The sequence below is a fragment of the Lemur catta genome, chromosome 15 (assembly GCF_020740605.2).
Source record: "Lemur catta isolate mLemCat1 chromosome 15, mLemCat1.pri, whole genome shotgun sequence".
Lineage (NCBI taxonomy): Eukaryota > Metazoa > Chordata > Mammalia > Primates > Lemuridae > Lemur > Lemur catta.
In genome coordinates, this window is record NC_059142.1 from 25,589,855 (window position 1) to 25,613,819 (window position 23,965).

Below are 23,965 nucleotides of genomic sequence, written 5' to 3' on the forward strand. Positions count from 1 at the left end.
CGCAAGAACATCTCATAGTTGGTCCTGTGTAGCTCCATCCAGAGGAGAGGCACATAGACTGCTAATCTCTCTTTCTGTGATATTATAATAGTAGTCATTGATGATCACTACCTACTTCATGAAGTCATTAAAGATTAAAAATGCAGATAATTATATTTCTCCCATTCTTTTATCCATTGGCTGCAACATTTCTGTAAAGAGAAAATTCCCCACTCAACTATTTGGTTACCCTGAAGTATACTTTATATAAAATGGCCAAAACAAATAATGAATTATTTTCCTTCATTAATCAGTTTTGAAATAAGTTGGTTACCCAGCATTTTCCAAAGGTATTTATGCAGAAAAAAGACCTGAGACTTCTATCTTTAGGTATGCTAGCAAGGTTGGCTCTTGGCTGGCATCTACAAACTTGGATTTTTGGGAAGGTTCCCACTATTCCCTAAATGTAAACTGAACTTGAACTATGCCCAAAATGTGTGTACTATGTGGTTTATTGTTTAGCACCTGCTTTCCTCCTGGAAGTTTGCAATTTTGGTACATGATAGGTATAGGGTGCCTATGTGACCAGTCCCACTAAAAACCCTAGGCAATGAGCTTCTAATGAGCTTCCCTGGTAGATGTTTCATAAGTGTTGTTACAACTTGTTGCTAGAGCAATTAAGTGCACCCTGTCTGACTACACTGGGAAAGGACTTTTGGAAGCTTGCACCTGGTTTTCTCTAGACTTTGCCCCATATGCCTTTGCCCTTTGCTTTGGATCCTTTTGCTATAGCAAGTGGAGGTGACTATACGCCAAGTCCTATGAGTCCTAGTGAATGACTGAACTTGGGGGTGGCCTTACTCACGCAGTATCCAGTGGAGGTAATTTTTAAAATATCGTTATATTTTATATGTTACAATTTATTACAATTATTCCTGCTGATGATCAAATTTCCCATCTTTGCACAGAAGAAGTTGCTTCAGATTGGCTCCTGAGTCCTTCCTATATGATTCTAAGCAGTGTTTGACAGCTTCCTTACCTTCTGGTATGATGAAATGTTCCAAGCTCATTTTGTAAATTTCCTGTCCCATACCTACTAATCAGATATTTTTCCAAGCAGTTTTGGTTCCTATAGGTGGAAAATAATATTCAGAGATCACAATCAGGGTGCTAGGGGTGCTAATGGCTAGGGTGATATTAATTATTTCTAGGACTTTTCAGTGGACAGAGCTAGGAATGTAAAATACATCATGAATTTTTGCTAATACTCTCATATACATACAATTCTTTCCATCTCATCTCTAACTAAGCTAATTGTTAAATTTTGATATGTATTAAATGTTTCAATATGAACACAATTTCAATGTTTCTTTCTAGAGAGAATCACTCAACTAAGGCAACAGGGAGGTAGGATAATAATAAGATAGTTCTAATGATAACTGCAAAAAGGAATTGGAGAATATAAAAGAATGAGAATACTGGGTAGGCCTAGTGATACTTGTGAAAGACACTGCTGATGCTCACACAAATAAGATTCTCCTTTTGGAGCACAGGCAGGAAGACATTTCTTCACACTCCTTGCAATTGAACAGGGCTATATGACTACTTCTGGTCAAAGAGTTATGGATAAAAGTGACATACACCATAAGTCTGGGCCAAGTACCTAATTGCAGGCATGACACGACTTCCAGCATGACCTCCTCTACTTTGGTGATTCGTAGAAGCTCTTTATGATATGCATGCACCACAGAAATTGACAATGTCTACAAAGCTGAACCAACACACAAAGGAGTTGCCATGGAGAGTTACCCAGATCCATCAACAGCATTTTTCTCAGTGAAAAACTACCTTCTGTTGTCTCAAGCTACTATTTTGAAGGGGGGTTCCTATTACAAAAGTGTAATAATTTATCTTGACTGACACAGAGTTAAAAAAAGAAAAGGGCAGAGAAGTTAGAAAAGCAAGAACTATATACTTTCCCAAAGAATTTGATGCCACCAACCTACATGCCTAAAAATTATCTTTAGTAAAGAAAAAAATAAAATATGAATACACAAAATAAGCAATGCAGTACGTTGGTAAGTTCCAAAGACTAACTCAAGCACCACACTTAAGATCCACAGTATATACACTATGAAAACATTAAGTACTTACCTCCAAAAAATGCAATACTGATAAAATTTCACATGCCAATATTTAAAAGCAAACTCTGTTCCTATGTATGTATATTGAAAAGATTTTTCCTTCTATAGCTTAAAAAGTATTTTGGTTTAATACTGTTTTTGCAAAGAAGAGTTCATTATGACAAAATGTTTCTTTTCTTCAAATATATTTCATAACACTATTTTTGTCCATTAACTATAAATTCTGTATGGAAATATCATAAGGTAGAGTCATACTTAGCTGCAAAAAAAAAAATTTTTAAATAAAGGGCCCCTTGAAATTCTGAACGAATAATAAGATATGAAGGCATAGTATAAACTCCACAAGGCTAAGCAGAAAACAAATACTGAGGAAACAACTATCAGGGATTGGAAAGCTTAAATAGTACCCAAAGCTCACACTGAGTTTATCAGTCAGACAGAAGATAGTCTTCATTTAACATCCAGAGGACTGAATAGAAACCTCAAATCAAAAGAGTCAATCCTTAGTATTAGAGCTACACCAGAGTAAAGTCTATTCAAGACTCAAGGTAACAAAGCTTTAAAACAAAATTCAAAAGGATGAACTAATCTGTGGTTAATTTAATTGTGTGCTAGAATAAAATCCAATACTCTTTAAATAAAGAAAACAAAATTCAGGTACTCAAATCATAAAGTTTATAATGTCTACCAGATATAAAAAAAATTATTAGATATAAGAGGAAGCAGGAAAATGTAATCAATTACCAGAAAAAAATCAGGTAAAACAATGACAGAGATGATAAAAATTGGTATACAAGAAGTTTTAAATACCTATTATAAATATGCTCAAGGATTTAAGCAAAAATATAAACATGGAAACAAATATAAACTAATGGAATTTTAGAGTGAAAACTACAATATCTGAAATAAAAGGTTACTGTGTATTCTTAAAAGCATATTGAATACCGGCAAATAAAAGATCAATGAACTTGAAGAAAGGAGAATACTAACTACTTGATATGAAGTAAATAAAGAAAAAGAAATGCGGTAAGGGAGGAGAGAAAAATAATCAATCTCAGTAATCTGTGAAAAAGATTACTGAGCATTTTACACACATGTAATTGCAGGCCAAGAAAAGGGAAGGGTAGAGAAAAAGCATACTTGAAGAATAGTGGCCAAGTATCTCCCAAATTTGATAAGCCCTCAGATCCATGATGCTCAAACAATCTCAAACAAGATAAGTGCAGAAAACCAAAGTACATCATAAATTTCTGAATAATAGTAATAGGGAAAATCTTGAAAGCACTGAGGGAAAAAAGGATACATAGCAAAACAAAGATAGGTATAATCACTGCCTTCTAATCAGAAGCAACGCAAGCCAGAAGACAATTAAAGAAACACCTTTAACCTACTGAAAGGAAGAAAGAAGGAAAAAAACTCAGCCTAGGATTACATTCCAACAACAAAATGACAAGTACCTCAGTTTTTAAATGAGCAAATGATTTAAATAAAATGATGTTCACCATCCTTAGTTATTAAAGAAATGTGAATCAAAATCACAATAAGATACTTCATACCTACTATTGCTCCTAACATGGCTACAATAAAATAAATAAATAACAAGGATGTGTAGAAATTGAAACCCTCATACATTGCTGGTGGGAATGTAAAAGGGTGCAGTTTTTCTGGAAAACGGCCAGGCAGTTTTTGAAAAAATTAAACACAGAATTACTATGTGATCTGATAATTCCATTCCAAAAGAATTGAAAACAAGGACTCAAACAGACACCTGTCTGCCAATATTCATAGCAGCATTATTTATAATAGTCAAAAGATGGAAACAGGCCAGGTATAGTGGCTCATGCCTATAATCCTAGCACTTTGGGAGACCAAGGTAGGAAGATTACTTGAGGTCGGGAGTTCGAGACCAGCCTGAGCAAGAGCGAGACCTTGTCTCCACAAAAAATAGAAAAATTAGCTGGGCAAAATTAGCTGTGCCTGTAGTCCCACCTACTTGGGAGACTGAGGCAGGAGAATCACTTGAGCCCAGGAGTTGCAGGTTACAGTGAGCTATGATTATGGCACTCTAGCCCCAGGTGACAGAGCGAGACCTGTCTTAAAAAAAAAAAAAAAAAAGTGGAACCCACCCATCAAAAGATGAATGGATAAAATGTGGTATATATACACAATGGAATATTATTCAGCCATAAAAAGGAATGGGTGTTGACAGCCACCATGGCTAACACCAGTGCCACCTCTAGCTCACTGAGCTCCAGTTGAAGGAGACAGGAGATAAGTAACGAGGTCTCTATACTAAGGCTTGTACAAAACATACTGCTCCCAAATTGACCAGTGGTAAAATACCCAGTAAGCAATTGGCCGCAAAAGCCACTCAAAAGAGTGCACCCTCTATTGGAGGGGTGAAGAAACCTCATCATTACAGTCCTGATACTGTGGCACTCCATGAAATTAGACATTATCAGAAGTCCACTGAACTTGTGATTTGCAAAATTCCCTTCCCGCATCTGGTGTGAGACACTGCTCAGGACTTCAAAACAGATCTGAGCTTCCAGAGTGCAGCTATGGGTGCTTTGCAGGAGGCAAATGAGGCCTACCTATCTGGTTGATCAGCCAGTGTGCTATCCATGCCAAACATATAACAATTATGCCAAAAGACATTCAGCTAGCATGCCAGATACATCGAGAAGATGCTTAAGAATCCACTATGATGGGAAACATTTCATTCTCCAAAAAAAAAAAAAGAAAATGCTTCTATTTGTCCGTTATTGGTACTTGCGAATGTTAGATTTTTCCCCGTGCCATCGGGTCAAAAGATATGTAAATTAATGATTGTAAATGGAAAAATAGGGGACAGAAATAAGTTTTGGCAGTTTCTTCATTTTCATTTGTTTGAATTTTTAACATAAACATGGGACAAAATCATTAATGCCAGTCAAAATGTTCCAGTGAGCAAGTTTTAGCAGTTCACTTTATAACAATTATAAATAAACCTGTTAAATGTTTCCGGACAATGCCAGCATTTGAAATTTTTTTAAGTAAATTTCTGAGCACAACTAAATGGTGTTTGTAGCATTTTTATAGCATAATAGATTCCATCCATTCACTATACTTTTCTGAGCTGTCCTACATACAAGTATATACATTTAATACTGTCTATCTTCTAAGTTGTTTCTGTAACTATAAAAAAAGCGAATGAAGTTCTGATACATGCTACAACATAGATAAACCTAGAAAACATTATGCTAAGTGAAATAACTGAGATACAAAAAGGCAAATATATTGTTTGATTCCATTTACATGAAATATTTACAATAGGCAAATTTCTTAGAGATAGAAAGTAAATGAGAGGTTATCAGGGGCTGGGGGAAAAGGAATAGGAAATTACTGCTTAGGTATAGTGTTTCTTTTTGGAGTGATGAAAATTCTGCAAATAGATAGTGGTAATGATTGGGCAACATGGTGAATGCAGTCAATACACTGAAATGTTCACTTAAAAATTATTAAAATGGTAACTTCTATGTTATATTTTACCACAATAAAAAAAAAAAGTAAAAACAAAAATGGGAAACTTCTATAAAGAACCCGTTTGTCGCCGTCAACTAATAATAAACACCTGGTTGTTCAGCACAGATGTTCTTAATGTTAGTTTAGAAATACTTTTTTAAAATAGATTGATTAGTTCTTTAAGCCTGTTAAATTACTAGAAAGCAACTGTAAATTTGTTTCCCAGTTTAGAAAACCTGTTCTAATTCAACCCCAAAGCTTAAAATAATCTCTCTGAAAACATCAATTTTAGGAAAAAAATTATGACATATATCAGGGGAAAAAAGCATTGTGGGGAGTGTACAGAGAGTGGTTTCAACTGAATAAATAAAGCTTTATTTCTTTATATTTTTTGGTAGATCTTAAATATTGCAATAAATCTTTTAGTGCCTCATACATTGGACAATTTTTTTTTTTTTACTTCATATATGAGTGCACTTAAGAAAACAGACATTTCACTTCACCATGCTGGTTTGTTGGCAACAACTAGATTTCATTCTGGCCAACCTACCAGCAATTTCTCCCATTTCATCTTTAAACTTTCCATTAAAATGCTATCAACAATAAGAAACAAAGACTATACTTATGGGACATATTAATGTTTAAACAGGATCCTAGACAATTGTGAAGCTCCTGAACGGTTTCAGTCTTCAAAACATAAACTCCCATTTCAATGTTAAAATCACAGTAGTAGTTGAAGATTCCTATCTTCCTGCATTCGTTATACTCTCCCATTATTTTAGGAAACTCTGTTCCTTAGGACTAAAAGAACTGATAAATAAATCCTTTTGTTAATATTACGTTAAAGGAAAATTGAAGAGGGTAAAATATGCAAAGTTACAATCATTTAGGAGTTTTAAGTGAAGGATAAATTTTCATTCTGTATGTTTTATTATATTTATTATCTGTTATAGTTTGAATGGTGTCACCTCCAAAATTCATGTTGAAACTTAATCATGCAACATTATTAAGAGGTATGGCTGTTGAAAGGTGATTAAGTCATGAGGGCTCTGCCCTCACAGATGGGACTAGCCCCCTTACAAAAGTGCTGGAGGTTGAAGGGAGCACTCTCTTGCCCTGCAGGCTTCCACCATGTGAGGGCAGCAACAAGATGCCATCTTGGAAATAGGAAGGCCCTCACCAGACACAAAATGCCAGTTCCTTGATTGATCCTGGACTTCTCAGCCTCCAGGACTGTAAAAAATAAATTTCTATTATTTATAAATTACCCAGTCTCAGGTGTTTTGTTACAGCTGCAAAAATGGATTAAGACATTATTTGTCTCTCCCAATTCTCAACAAAAATGGATGCTCTATGAGGACCAAAGATTTTTACCTGATTGTTTACTGCTATGTCGTCAGCACCCACTGTGCCTACTTATATCAACATGTATATAAATGGTATTAGGAAAATATGTATTTAAACATAATTATAATTATTATTATAATAGATAAGTCCTTTGCTCCTCAATTAGGTAATTTTAGATCAAATTTAATAGACAACACTTCTCTGTTTTTACTCAAATGATTTTGAATCTAATGATCTTAGCAGAAATTAATTTTAGACTTAGATTATTCTTATGATTCAGATCGTCTTCTAATGGTATGATGGACCTTTAGTTTTAGAAGAATAAACAGTCCATAGAACTGGCAAAAGGTCAACATAAAAATCCTTTGGGTTTTTCCATGATACAGTAAATAACTTTATCTCCAAATGAGTAAAACAATCTTTTAGTCATTGAATATATAAATTCTTATCATTTTCTCCTCCTTTGACAAATGGCTCAGTTCAAATCATTATCAAAGTAAATGTTTTATTCAAATATGTCGTTTTTCCTCTAAGGAATCCCATACAAGTAGACCAATGCCTTATATGCCTAATTGAAAGCTAGCTAAAAGTTACAAAAACAATTACATTCTATTTTATGACAAAGATCATGTTCCAGAAATTTAAAATGGTAAAACAATCAAATTAACTTATAAGAATTAAGGTAAACCTATGCTGACTTTTGTTTAGGCAAGTATTACTTAGACACGGTCTCATAATACTATATTTTAAATGATACGGTGAATGGTGAACTAAATAATTATAGTTAGGGCCATACAAATCTAGCTGAAGAATCAGAAACACAGAGTATTGATTAAAAATTCTCTATCTACCTTGGAAAGAAGCCTCTGAAAGAATACCGACTAGCCTTTGTTATTGATCATGACAGTTAAACATTTTTTATCAGTGCTACAGATTATGACAAATGAAGCATGTGTATCAATTTTATAAATGACAAGGCTGGCACAGATGGCTAATAAGTAACAGAATTAAGAATCAAATTCATCTTAGGCTGTGACACTAGGCTAAAGGCAATAAAATTACACTTAATGTATTTAAAATGCAGTTTTCTTAAAAGCTCAGTATACTATGTATACTGAGGATACAAGAACAAGATCAAGCTTGGAAATTTTATCCAACAAAGCTATGACCTTTTTGCTTGTTTAAGCTAATGTAATTTTATGCTGCACGGTAGTGATTAAAGAATTAAATACTCTCCTACTGTTCCCTAATCTAATTCCATCTAGAGAACAGCAAGGGATTAACCAGTATGCATATTAACTATGGTTAAGGAGCAGCAGGGGAAAAGGACTTGTTCACATCTCTAAAAGGAAAGGTTCCAGTTCCCCAACTCAAAGAGCAGAATTTGGCCAGGTGCAGAGGCTCACGTCTATATTCCTAAGCACTCTGGGAGGCTAAGGCAGAAGGATCGCTTGAGGCCAGAAGCTTGAGACCAGCCTGAGCAACACAGCAAGATCCCTGTTTCTACAAAAAAAAAAAAAAATTAGCCAGGTATGCTGCCATGTGCCAGTAGTCCTAGCTACTCAGGAGGCTGAGGCTGAAAGATCGCTTCAGCCCAGGACTTAGAGGTTGCAGTGAGCTATGATGATGCCACTGTACTCTGTCTAGCCTGGAAAACAGAGCAAGACCTGCCTCAAAAAAAAAAAAAAAAAAAAATCATGAATTCAACAAGCAAACACAATCTTAACCAAATGCTCAAAGTTAAAGTCTCCATTAATGGGGAAAAAACATCTACATGGGGTTGTTCAAAGTACTAAATGACATATCTGTAAAGAAGCTAATAAAGTAACGAGCATATAATATTAATAAATAATAACCAAAGTCTCTCACAGTGATACAGTAACTCTAAGGGAGAGGTTTTCAAATAAACAAACTGCTTTTATTTGCACCTCCTATACCATTTAAAACCTGTTATTACCATATATAACTATGTTATTGCCAGTTTGGGGTTCAGCTGAAATTATCCGTAAGAGGATAAAACTAACAACCTTGGCCATTATAGCATGATTCTCTCAATTAATTTAGTGGGAAACAAACTAATGATAATTAAACAGTCCATAGAGAATCTCTTTGGAGTTCTTGGATATTAAATAAATATCTTATTATCCTTCAAATAAATAGGCTGGTAAGGGTTCAATATGGTTCCCAGGGATTATTGCAAAAATAATCCTGACCCTAATGAGAAAAGGAAAAAACAAAAGACAGTGAAAATCAGTAATGGGGACTATTTAATGGTCAAAAAAACTTTTTTCAATACATAGGTTTCAAAATATCATTACAATTAAGCTACTGATCCTTTTTCAGAGCTGACTGGACAAACACAAGGATCATCAAACACCTGAAAGAAGGACTCCAATTCCCAGGAACAAAAGGACACCATAAGTGCCCCAAACCAAACCCAAGCAGAACCAGAAACCAAAGGAACTTTGCTGGAAGAACACTGATGAATGAATAGCAGTCATACTACACACAATTCCATTCTGTGACTTCTACCAACAGAAGACCCATAACACCAGGAAATACAAAGGCTATCAAACTGTGGAGTTTTGGTGACTGTTAAATATCCTGACTGTAGAGGTAGATACACAAACCCATAGAGTTATAGAGTTGTATGTAACTTAATACATATATATACAACACACAAACACACACGAGCATAACTAAACCTGGAAAAAGCATAATGAGATCAGTGGATAATATCAATGCTAAAATCCTGGTTGTGATATTATACATTTGCAAAATCTTACCTTTGGGGAAACCTGGACAAAGTATAAAAGGGACATCTCTGTATTCTTTCTTATAACTGCATGTAAATCTACATACATTTTAATCAAAATTTCAATTAAAAAACAAATTTTGGGTAAAGAAAGTTTTAGTATACTTGAATAAACATACCACAAAAAGAATTTGTAGGAACTTTTACATTCATATTAAATGAACTCTAAATAATATTTTCTTTCTATCACTAACTTTAATAGGTAGTTTTTATGAGGGCTCAATGATGAAAGGAAAAAAATTCCCAAAAAATCCACACTTTAGAATTTGAACATACTTGAAATGAAATAACATAACTCTTTTCCAATTAAAAGAGAAACTGTTCATAAAGGCAAATAATAAAAAAATAATAAAATAATCATAAAATATAATAATAATAAAAATAATACTTCACATAATAAATATTTATTGTGCACCTATGTGCCTGGCATCAAATAGGGTAAGGAAGAAACAGTGAGGAAGAGAGAGAAACAACATAATTGGTCTTTCTTGGCATAAACATTTTGTAGAACTTTAAGTAATCAAAAACAGATGTATGCATCTTCCCTTAATTTGCTTACTAAATTTACATCTTCCTCATCTCATTAGTAACTTCTCAGTTTTGAAGAAAGACTATTTTCTTAGGTTTTCAGAAGTCCTTTGAGATGGAGAAAGATCTGATCTAGTGGTATATTGTTCCTATTTCTTTTTGCTTGTTTGTTTTTTGGAGACAGAGTCTCACTCTGTTGCCGATGCACGAGGGCAGTGGCATCATCATAGCTCACTGCAACCTCCAACTCCTGGACTAAAGTGATCCTTCTGCCTCAGTTTCCTGAGTAGCTGGGATTATAGGCACATATCACCAGATCTGGTTAATTTTCCATTTTTTGTAGAGACAAGGTCTCGCTATGTTACGCAGGCTGGTCTCCAACTGATGACCTCAACCAATGCGCAGGGCAAGACCTTCTTAAACTCATGCCAGCTCATGTCCCCTTACCTACAACCTTCAGTAGTTTATACTGACCTAGACACTGTACCATTCAACTATTAAGTAAATACTATGTAATTCTATGAAAAACGAAAACAATCAAAATTTAACTCAACTTGTATGAGTGATAAATGTTACATCAACAGCTGAATTTTATTTTATTAAATCACAAGGGTAGAATTGTACTACCATATGTGCACACAAGTGTTGATCTGTAAGTTTCAATTTAGCAGTGAGTAGATATGGTTTTTGTTTTTCCATTCTTGTGATACTTCACTTAAAAGGATGGTCTCCAGTTCCATCCAGGTTGTTAACAAAAGGTATTAGTTCAGGTGGGAGGGGGAGGAGGGGATGAGTAAATTCACACCTAACAGGTACAGTGCACACTATATGGGTGATGGACACACTTGTAACTTTCATTCAAACTACAAAAGCAATTCACATTACCAAAACGTGTGTACCCCCATAATATTCTGAAATGTAAAAAAAAAAAAAAATCACAAGAGTAACTGGAATACTCATTACAAAACAAAAGAGAGCAGGATACAGTCAGCCCTCTGTGTCCACTGGTTCCCGCATCCTCGGATGCAATCAAGCATGGATCAAATATATTCAAAAGTAAAAATAAAAATACAACAATAAAAAATAATACAAATTTTCAAAATATATTCACATAGCATTTACATTGTATTAGGTAATGTAAGTAATCTGGAGATTTAAAGTATAGGAGTCGTGAGTGTAGGTTATATGCAAATACTAAACATTTTACTTAAGGGACCCGAGTATCTATAGATTTTGGTATCCTCAGGTGCCCTGGACTCAATCACCACAGATACCAAGGGATGACTATATAAATAGCTTTAGTATCAGCATCAGAACAATTCAGCCACACAATAAATTTTCAGAGAGTAATTTGTTGAAAATCTCAAACTAACAAACTACTAAGAATACATTAAGTCCTCACTTAACGTGGTGGATAGGTTCTTGGAAACTGCAACTTTAAGTGAAACAGTGTGGAACAAAACCAATTTTACCATAGGCTAATCTATATAAACAAGAGTAAAGTTCCTACAGCACATTTCTAGTCATAAAAACATCAACAAACTTCTAAATAAGGACCAAAACTCTGACTGAGCATGGTACCTCATGCCTGTAATCCCAGCACTTTGGGAGATGAAGGCAGGAGGATCACCTGAAGCTAGGAGTTTGAGACCAGCATGAGCAAAATAATGAGATTCTGTCTCTTTAAAAAAAAAAAAGAAAGAAAGATTAAAACTCTTCTAATATTAAACAATAAAATAAATGTGAACTATATGTACATTTAAGAAATTAATAAAAACAAATAAGAATTATTTACCCAATTATCCCAGTTTAGGGTCACAGGTTGCCAGAGCCTATCCCAAAAGCTTAAGGGCGCAAGGCAGGAACCAACCCTGGACAAGACACCATCCCATCGCAGGGTGCACTCATTCTCACACACACAAACACACACACACACACACACTCACTCAGACAAGGACAATTCAGACACGCCAATACACCTAACTTGCACATCTTTGAAATGTGGGAGGAAACCAGAGTACTCAGAGAAAACACATGTAGACATGGGGAGAACATGCAAACTCCACACAGACATTGGCCATGGCCAGGAATTGACTTTTTTTTCTCACCAACATTATGAAGAAACAATACTGAATGAAATGAAGTTATTGAAGGACCTCCTGTAAAGTCATATAAACCTATTTCCAGTAGCCAAGAAAGAGTTTCCCTAACTAAATAAATAAAAATATTTTCAGATAGGGTATAAGTAGCAAAAATGGTATTTTGGACCACATACATTGATTACTAGAATTCCACAGACAAATGCCACAAGCAGTTTCCAGGAATTAGGACCTAGAGATCTTTGGGAGCCATTATTTAGCCTACCACACTTTCTAATCAGAGTAGCTAAGGTCCCAAGAGGGTGAGAAAAACTCCTCCTGCTTTTTTCCATTTTCCTGTCCTCTACCTCCTACCTCCTATGGCTTGGCTCTGGACATAGGCACAGCAACAGGAAGTGTGGGGCACAGTAGGCTAACTAAAGCTCCACTTCTCTGACCAGAGGACTAAAAATGGGAGCACCAGGGACATGGAAAGTAATATGGATACTGAAGGGAGGAAGAAGCTAAGGTTAGTTGTTTTTTGAACTCCTAGGTTTGCTTCCTAGCTGCACATGCATGGGATATGACCCTGCATAGCATACCGAAGTCTGACTAAAACTCAGGAGAGATCACAGCCCAGGTCCCAGATTGGCCACTGGGTGGTGTACATGTGGGACAGATCCAAATAGCACAGGAAAGGCTTTGAACACGTAACTAACATTGGAACTACAACCAACAGAAGACTGGTGGGAATGTATGCTCTGAGATCATCATTATCAATGATCTAACAAATATATCAATATCTCCATAGGATTTAAACAGGACTCAGATTCTCATAATATTCCAAACATCTAGAATATAATCCCCAAATCCTCAGCATATAAAAGAACCAGGAAATTACCAACTCAATTAGGAAAAGATAATCAATAAGTACCAACAATTAGATGAAACAGATATTGGACTTAGACAAAGATATTAGAGGAGCTATTATAAAAATTTCCAAAGAAATGAGGGCAAACACTCTTGAAATGAAAGGAAGCATGGAAAATCTAAGTATAGAAGACACAGATGTAAAGGAAGAAATGAAAATTTTACAATGAAAAATACAACCAAAATATTTTTTAAAAAGCCACTTCCTTAAATCTACTAATTGGAAATCTGGGAAGACAAGCTTCTCTTTTAACAGTGACCACTCCTTGTGATGGCCAACCCTATTAATCATTAACACCTCAGTGTTAACTACTTTAATCACATGACTGAAAAATAAATTGTGTTTGAACTTTGCCACAACTTTAGTCACCCCTTTTCAATAAAGTGCTCGTAGTTGGCACTCAATGACCATTAAGTAAACTTAATGAACAGAAATAAATAGTATCAAAGCATAAGTTCTTATGAGACAGAGGAAAAAAGTAAAATTTGACTAATAGGTACAAGGTACAAAACAGGTCCACTGTTTTATAAGATGTGTTTAATATATCTCAACACTCAACATGTCATTTCTTTGAAGTGAGAAGAGTAAGTACTTCTGTAGGCCTAAATCTTTTTTTTTTTTTTCCCGTTGAAGACATGGGTTCTCACTTTGTTGCCCAGGCTGGCCTCTAACTCCTGGGCTCAAGAAATCCTCCCACCTCAACCTCCTGAGTAACTGGGACTACAACTGCATTCTACTGTACCTGGCTCCCTCAATCATATTTCAGTGTTTAAAATATTGTTCTTAGATGGATGAATTTAATAAGTATTAAACTAAAACCAATAAAAAGCATTATATGTATAACTTTAAATCCACATGCATTTCACTTTGGTTCTCTACATTAGTAAATCTTCACAAAAATTTATTTATACAAAATAAATGGATATTGTAAAAATTGATTTTAAGTAGATATAATTTCAGAAAAGAGTCAAGATTGGAAAACATGAAAATTAATTGACTTAGGGTTCAAAAAAAGAAGAGGTAGTGCCTGGGTTCTAGACCTGGAGTTGTATTTATAGAACCACCTTATAAAATATAGATTAACTCCCATATATCAATATTAACTTGATTAATGATTACTTTGAATTTTTTAAATATTTATTGCTGAAATATAGAAAAACCTCAAAATTCTTCAGTGCCCTAAAATGCCCTGAGCCAATTAAGTCAATCACAAATTCCCACATATTTGTATATCACAGCCATGAATAAACCTTTACTATACATTTCAGATCCACTAATCTATTTAATCAGGATATCTGAACAGTTAGAGATCAAGAAAGGCAAATCAAAACCACAATGAGATACTACCACTTCACATCCACTAGGACAGCTGTAATAGAAAACACAGATAGTTAAACTCCAAGGATTTAGAAAAACTGGAACTCTCATCTACTATTGGTGGAAAATATAAAATGGCACAGCTACTTTGGAAAATAGTCTGGCAGTTCCTCAAAAGGTTACATGAAGAGTTAACACATGAGCCAGAAACTCCATCCAAGGTATGTATCTCAAGAGAAATGAAAATATATATCCACACAAATGTATACAGATGTTCACTGAAGTATTATTTACAGTAGCCAAAAAACGGAAATAAACCAAATGGTCAATGACAAATGAATAAACAAAATATGGTGTATCCATACAAAGAAATATTATTCACCAATAAAAAGGAACAAAGGACAGATACGCGATAAAATACAGAATAATGTTTTCAAGATTCCTCTAAGTAAAAACCAGTCCCAGAAAGCAACATATGATTCCACTGACATGAAATGTCCAGAATAGGGAACTCTATGGACAGAAAGTAGATTAGTATATTAGTTAGCCTAAAGCTGAGGGAGGAGGGGATGGAGAAAGATTGGGGTATAAACGGAATGAGGTTTCTTGTTGTGGTGATGAAAGTGATTGTGGTAATGGGTGCCTAATAACTCTGTGAACATACTAAAAGCCATTGAATCGTATGACATATAAAATATATCCCAGTAAAAGCTAGTAGGAAGAAGCTTTTAAGAAAAAACAAAACACTATTTCTTTAAAAGTAATGGCCTGGTATACATAATAAAGTTAGTTAAAGACACATTCCTGAAGACTGCTCCTATAAGCATTTCATTCCTCATATAAATTTTTTTAAAGTCTCTTAACTAATTGCATCTGCAACAAAACATAAATAAATAAATAAAATTTTGGAAAGCCAAATGTAACAACAAAAATGAAGATGGGAAAAGTAGTTCATAATGAAGCTTAATGTGATTATATGCCAGTATTGTCTTTTATAAAATGTCAAAACATTTCTATAGCTTCTGCCATTTGGAAATTAAGAATTTTTCTTCAAAGCTAGAATGTCAATAAAGTCGCCACCCATACATAAAATAACTAAGGCAACTACTTTACCTACTATTAAATCCTATCAGCAGTGCCAACTATAAACTGATGTTTAAAATTATAAACTATTAAAAAAGCTAAACTCCAGCCAGATTCTTCAAAAAGAAATGAAAACATATTTTCAGAGATGCAACTGACTTGATTTAAAAAGAATATCTCAGCTTCTTTCACATGAGGCAAGACCAGAAACCAATTCTTAAGCCTGATTTCTCCTATCCCTAACATCAACTGCTTTCTACAGATAAAATTTTCTATCTAGTATATTCTCATTGTTTTTAATGATAATTAAAATATGCAAATGGTGTGACTTTTAATCACCTCAATTCACTTTCTGTATTTCATCTTTATGCCCCACATTACTTAAACAGCAATAAAGAAAACTGATTAACAAAATGTTTGCATCAGAGTTTTTAATTCAAGAGTTGGGACAAAAAAGGACCAAAGAAATAAAAATTCATGGAATATTTGAGGTTAGAAAGACAGCCTCATAAATACTTCAGCTAAAAATACATTAAGAAAAGCAATGTAACAAATTAACCTTTGGCCAGGTGCGGTGGCTCATGCCTGTAATCCTAGCATTCTGGGAGGCCGAGGCGGGTGGATCATTTGAGCTCAGGAGTTCGAGACCAGCCTGAGCAAGAGCGAGAGAGCTCGTCTCTACTAAAAATAGAAAGAAATTATATGGACAGCTAAAAATATATATAGAAAAAATTAGCCGGGCATGGTGGCGCGTGTCTGTAGTCCCAGCTACTCGGGAGGCTGAGGCAGGAGGATTGCTTGAGCCCAGGAGTCTGAGGTTGCTGTGAGCTAGGCTGATGCCACGGCACTCTAGCCTGGGCAACAGAGTGAGACTCTGTCTCAAAAAAAAAAAAAAGAAAGAAAGAAAGAAAGAAATTAACCTTTGTCTCACAGACTATAAAGCTACTGGAAGGTATGGGACAATTTAGCTACAGGTATTATGAAAAAAGCATAGGAAAAAATAGGGCAATTTTTAAATCCAGGAAAAAAATATTGAATAAAAAAGAAAACTATATCATAGTTCAATATCTTGCAGGGAATGTTTACATAGTCAGAATACTGTAAACAATATTGATATAACCAAAAATTGTTACCTAATTGCATTGGGAAGATATCAAAGGGAGGAAGGTAAGAAAGCTAAATACTTATCTTCCACAATTGGAAAACAAAGGATAAAGCTTAAAATTCATTAGGAAACAGCAGTAAAGGACAATATTTAGAAGTATGTACCAGAAGAAACTACTAGAAAATGCTAGCCTCTGGAACTCCAATAAGATTGAGGTATGTGGAGATAGGAACTCTTGTTTTCACTAGCTCTTTTTTATTTTACATTATGTGCATATATCACTTTGATAAAAATTATTTTTAAAAGCTTTATTTGCAAAACAGGTAACTGGCTGCTGCTGGGGAAAGACTCCAGGTAAAGGGGATAAAAGGAAGAAGACTTACTTTTCACCAAAGACACTTCCATAAGTTTTAAATGTTGTCATGAACATATATTACCTATTTCCTACAAATCAACTAATAAACAAATAATAGTTCACAGACCTATAAAATATGAAACACGGAGCAAATGAAAACAAAAGAGCACTGTAATTCAATTTTAATAATGTAATTAAAATATTTATTACATATTTTAAAAGGCAGTTTTTTAAGTAAAATTTTTATCTATGCCTCCATGATACTATCCAATCCATTTAAATAAATTTGTTGCTACTCAACCTGGATCATAATACAACTTGAGTGTTGTAGCTTGCTGCACAAACTGTTAGCTGTCTACCCTATATTCACCAGTATCCTTTTTTCCTTTCTTCTTTAGTAACAGAACTCCAGCAAAAAATATTAAGGTGCCCGTTTAAACCTTCATTTTCCAGAGTCTCTTTCAACTAGAGATAGCCAATGACATGTGACTAGAAGTCAATGGGTGGACTTCCAGAAAGACTCTGATCAAAGGGGGCCTGGGACCCTGATGACAAGGTGGAGCTGCCATTCAATCCCTGTAATGTCTACTTTAGGAATTTTTTTATGTGAAGGAAAAACTCCTAATATTTTTACTTACTTTGGGTTTTTTTCTGGAAGGTAATGCATTTCCTACCAATACACAGATCGATCATAAATCAAAGATTGCATCTCAGACGCTCGGCCCTTATAACTTGATTTGGGGTTCTTATTTAACACCATGGTTTGTTTTCTCATTCTACTGGAACTTAATATTTACAGCAGTCACACAGAATTCTTGACCTCAGTATGAGATACTCTGTACAGCAGTCACACGGAATTCTTGACCTCAGTATGAGATACTCTGTAAGATAGATAGAACCCTTACCTCTTTGAGATTCTATCAGAGAATCACCAAAGGAAAATTCATGCAATAGACTCACCAAGTTTTATGAAAATAAAACTGAGTATTTCCACAAGATATCCTAAAAGACAGAAATGAATTTTATATAGATAGATAGATGGTTCACTATCCTGCCAAGAATAAGCTGTTTACGAAAGATAAATACCACATGTTCTCACTCATACGTGGAAGCTAAAGAAATTGATTTCACAGAAGTAGAGAGTTGTTAACAGAGGTGGGGAAGGAAAGGAAGAAGAGAGAGATAGCCAAAAGTTGGTTAAGGTATACAAAAGTACAGCTAGATAGGAGGAATAAGTTCTAGCAATCTCTAGCACTAAGGTGACTATAATTAACAATTTATTGTATATTTTCATATAGCTAGAAGAGCAGATTTTGAATGTTTCCAACATAAAGAAATGATAAATGTTTGAGGTAATGGATATGCTATTTATCCTAATTTGATCATTACACATTGTATACATGTATCAAAATATCACACTGTACCCCATAAATATATTGTGTATTAATAAAAATAATAATAAAAGCAAAAAATATACTGTTTAATTTAAAAGAGAAAAGGCCAAATGTATTTTTGGAGAAGAAAACATGTTAGTTGCTCCATCTTCTTGGTATATTTTATTATATTTGTCCTACAATCTTTATTTATTTCACATAAGAATTATCCTAAGGGTTCTACAGGGCTTTGTCAGGTATAAATCTTACAGAACTGTTGACTATTATATGGCTAGACATAAGCTCATACCATAAAATGTTTATAAAACATTAAGAGTCAGAAAGTAATTTACTAATACTCCTCTTAGGCTGGGCGAGGTGGCTCACACCTGTAATCCTAGCACTCTGGGAGGCCAAGGCAGGTGGATCCTCTGAGCTCAGGAGTTCGAGACCAGCCTGAGCAAGAGCGAGACCCCGTCTCTACTAAAAACAGAAAGAAACTATACAGACAGCTAAAAATATATATAGAAAAATTATCCGGGGATGGTGGTGCCTGCCTGTAGTAGTCTCAGCTACTCAGGAGGCTGGGGCAGGAGGATTGTTTGAGCCCAGGAGTTTGAGATTGCTGTGAGCTAGGCTGATGCCATGGCACTCTAGCCTGGGCAACAGAGTGGGACTCTGTCTCAAAAAAAAAAAAAAAACTCTTAAATTTAGAGAATAGAACACTCATTATTTTTTTCCCTTCCTCAAACCCAAAAAGCAAAGGAGCCTAGTCTAAACAAAATATCCAGACTAGCTCTGAATATTACCTGTTTGTATCTGACAGACTATCTGACCAATAACTAATTCTAGGACTGATTCTACAAACCAGATAACCACTCTCATTTGTCTTAGGTAACCTCCTGCTGCCACCACAGAGAGTAAGTCCTGAGATTCAGTCTCTACCCTGAAGATACCTTGTCTATTTAAATCTATTCAAATACACAACTATAAGAGATAGAGCATAAACTACAGTATTACTAGATATCAATGAAATAAATTATTGACATGCCCCCTCAATTAGTTTGGCACTGGTTTAAAATAATTAATTTCTTTTAAGTTCTGGGTTATAACTCCCCTTCCACTTACTAGTTTCCTGATAAGCAAATCTTTACCTTCTCTCTTTTCTTTTAAGAGGCAGAGTCTTGCTCTGTCACCCAGGCTGGAGTGTAGGGGTGCAATCATAGTTCATTGCAACCTCCAACTCCTGGGCTTAAGCGATCCTCTGGCCTCGGCCTCCCGAGTAGCTGGGACTACAGGCAAGTTCCACCATGGCCAACTAACTTTTTTATTTTTATTTATTTGTAGAGATTAGGGCTCACCATATTGCCCAGGCTGGTCTCAAACTCCCAGGATCAAGCAATCCCCTGGTCTCAGATTCCCATAATGCTGGGATTACAGGCATGAACCACCACACCAGCTCTTTGTCCCTCCTCAATAGTTGATGTATTCCTATCCCAAGGAAGAAGCCGAATTCTCCTAAAACCACTGGTGCCTGAAAAGGCCTAAAGGCTTCAAGTTCAACTATTAGGTTTCAAGTCAAAATTGCTCTCCTTAAATTTAGTATCCCTAAATTCTGCATATAAAGACATCCTGGGTAGCTTTTTCTTCACTGTTCTACACTTTAATCCATGATCCTAAAATTGGCCTCTGTCCTCACAATTGGCGCCCACTGTCTGTCCTTATTCTACTTCACTATCCATACTTTTCTTGGAAGCTAATAATCCTGGATCTTCTATTCTCAGTGATGTCATTCTAGAATCTCCTTGCTTTAACTTCAGTTTTCTAAAAGCTTAATTTAACCTCTAACTTCAAATCACAAGGGAGAAGACAGAGTTACAAATTTATCATTGGGCATTCCTTCTTTTCACTATCCCAACTTTCCCAGCCTAACCCAGCCCTCCACCCTTCTCCTCTCCATTCCAGGGCAGGTCTCCAAGTCAACAGAACATCACAATTTAATTATACTTCTAACTCTTCTAATTTCAGTCAAGCTGATCATATACCTAAATTCCTACAAGAAATTTGATCAAAGTTTCAGAGGGTCTTTTGCTTCAGAACGTAAGAGACTAGGAAAAGGTCATAAAGTAATCAAGTCAGAACCAAAATACAAATATCCTACCAAAGATCGAAAAGGAAACAAACAGTCAACTTTCAGGCTCATTTTCCTAAACAGTGTTAAGTATTCTTCCTGCATAACCCAAAAAGTATATCTAATTTAATGTTTTTACCAAGTTTTTGTGGAATAATTGATGTACAATAAATTGCACATATTTAAAGTGTACAATTGATCGATTTTGTCATATGTATATACCAGTGAAACCATCACCATAATCAAGAAAACAAACATTTCTATCACAATAGTGTCCTCATGTACCTCTGTAAACTATCCCTCCCTTTTCTTCCTCCACCAACACCAGCATCAGTCTCCAGGAAAGCTTCCTTCCATGATAGATTAGTTTGCACTTTCTAGAATTTTATATGAATGGAACCTTAAGCATTTATGCTATTTTGGCCTGGCCTCTTTCATTTAGCATAATGATTCTGAGATTCATTCATGTTGTGGCATTTATCAGTAGAGCTCCTTTTTTATCCCTGAGCCATCTGATATAATTCTGCAAAGAAGTAAACAAAAAATCCTCGTTGTGAAAACACCTTACTCTATTTACAGTGAACAGAACATATATTTTTATTTTAAAAGGAAGAATGCCAAAGAAAGACTGCCCAATGAGAAAATTATTTAATTATCATCTTTAAGGAAAAATAAGAATAAAGACTTCAGTTACATATTTAACAGGCACAATGTACATTATTCAGGTGATGGTTACACTAAAAGCCCAGACTTTACCACCATGTAATATGTAACAAAACTGTACTTATACCCCCTAAATTTATACAAATAATTTTCAAAATCAAATTAAATTTTTAAAAAAGATTTTAATTACAGTTGATCCTTGAATAATGTGGGGGTTAGGGGCATCAACCCACTATGCAGTCAAAAATCTGCTTATAACTTTTGACCCCTCAAAAACTTAACTAATAGCCTACTATTCACCAGAATCTTTACCAATAACATAAACAGTCTATTAACAAATATTTTGTAGGTTGTATGTATCATATACTGTATTCGTAGAATACAGTAATCTAGAGAAAAGAAAATGTGATCAAGAAAATCATAAAGAAGAGAAAATACATTTACAGTACCTGTACCCTATTTATCAAAACCATAGTTTACATCATCTGTGTATAAGATGAATCATCTGTCTGAAATGGCAGGCAACGGCAGCTGCAGACCTCAATCTATGGTATATATAAAGCAATTCAACTTTTTCTTGCACTGTCATGACTTTTCTCTGCTTCTTAGGAGTACTGCCAGCATGACAAGTGGCATTTCACATAGGTCTCATGGTATTATTCAAGGTTTACAGCACTGCACTAAACACAGTGAAAATTACATGAGAATCACGAGAGATCACTTTTTACTGTGATATGCAGTTTACTGGAAAGATGAACTTCTCACACAGGGATGACTGGTATCACATGGCATTTGAAGCAGATACTCAGAACACTTGAGCTCACCAAAATAGCAACAAGAAGTGGCTATGAAATTATTACAGTAATGCAGTTAATTTTATGCAGTATGATTTACTACTGCATCTTTATGTTTATTTACAATTCTTTTTACTGCAAATGGTGCCATATATAGTGTGTGTGTAAGCTTTGATAAATTTTAACTTTTTATAATAAATTTGTGTGTATTTTATGGCAGTAAATGATAAAACAGATCAGTATCTACTTATATTTTATGAATTCATAACATACCTTTTTCTTAATTTTTTATAATTCTAGTCTACGTGGTTCATCTGTAATTCTTTGGAAATGCAAACATCCAAAAACTTTCCCAATGTATTTATTGAAAAAAATCTGTATTTAAGTGAACCTGCACAGTTCAAACCCGTGTTGTTCAAGAGTCAACGATATCTAGCTTTAGTAGTTAAAAATATAGAGCAAGATTTCTTTAGAACATAGTCCCATGGATTAATTTTTAATGTATATGTCCAGAAATAATAACTAATAAATAATAAATAAATAATATATAATAATATATAACTAATAATAAATAATAAATAATAATTTACTATGAGCTTCACTGTACATGTGAAATATATATCATTTATTATATGACATTAATTTGAGTTCATGTCAAATAACTTTTATTCATTCATAAAAAATTGTAGATATTTTACAACAAATATCTAGTTTATTTATTTATTTATTTTTGAGACAGAGTCTTGCTCTGTTGCCCAGGCTAGAGTGCCATGGTGTCAGACTAGCTCACAGCAACTTCAAATTCCTGGGCTCAAGCAATCCTTGTGACTCAACCTCCCAAGTAGCTGGGACTACAGGCATGCGCCACCATGCCCAGCTAATTTTTCTCTATATATATTTTTAGCTGTCCATATAATTTCTTTCTACTTTTAGTAGAGACGGGGATCTCACTCTTGCTCAGGCTGGTCTCAAACTCCTGAGCTCAAACAATCTACCTGCCTCGGCCTCCCAGAGTGCTAGGATTACAGGTGTGAGCCACCGTGCCCAGCCCAAATATCTAGTTTAGATGACGGGAATAAATGAATGACTCTTGCTAAAGAAAACTACTGTAAAAAAAGGATAGACTATACTAAAGAATTTCTTTTTAGCCATATGCTATAAATATTTTCAATAAATAATTTCCTATCCTGTACTAGTTTGCATGAACACAGGAAGAAAAGTTGCTGTTTCTTAATGTCATTTACTTCCTAAAAATCCCAAAACTGACTGAAGTATTATTCCTTAACTATGATTATGAAATTGGGATATATTTATATTGCATGTACCTGTATTTAAAATACAATATAGGTAGTATGTAATGATACCCATGTAATGGCTAACAATTATTAAAAGGCCATCATTTTTCATAATGGCATCTTTGGGACAACACTTCAGATCCTCAGAAAAGTGCTCCAGAATATTCTTATAACTTAAAAGAGAACTGGGCAAGAAAAAGCTTACCCTAAAGCTGTAAGCATAAATGACTCTGAATAGAAATTCGTTCCTCTTCCTATTTTCAATCAGCTACTCAGAAACAATAAAGCATGAAGGAATTACATTTAGAAGTGCATTAAGGATTCTCATGTTTATCACTTAATGACAAAAATATGGAAATACAGAAAGTCCAATTGTATTTTACAACTCTTCTCTCCACATTTTAATCAAATATTGAATATAATAACTCACATATTCAAAGATAATAGTCCTAAAAGATAGTAATTACCATATAAGGCACAACACAAAAACAATTCCATTTATACTATAAATAAAAATTTATTA

At 34.6% G+C, this 23,965-nt stretch overlaps 1 protein-coding gene and 1 pseudogene across 2 annotated transcripts in view; one reads left to right on the plus strand and one right to left on the minus strand.

The window, feature by feature from the left end:
- USP32 (ubiquitin specific peptidase 32) overlaps positions 1–23,965 on the minus strand; it is a 202,253-nt gene that overhangs the window by 112,852 nt on the left and 65,436 nt on the right. The window lies entirely within an intron of this gene.
- On the plus strand, positions 1,777–4,818 carry LOC123620164 (annotated as a pseudogene).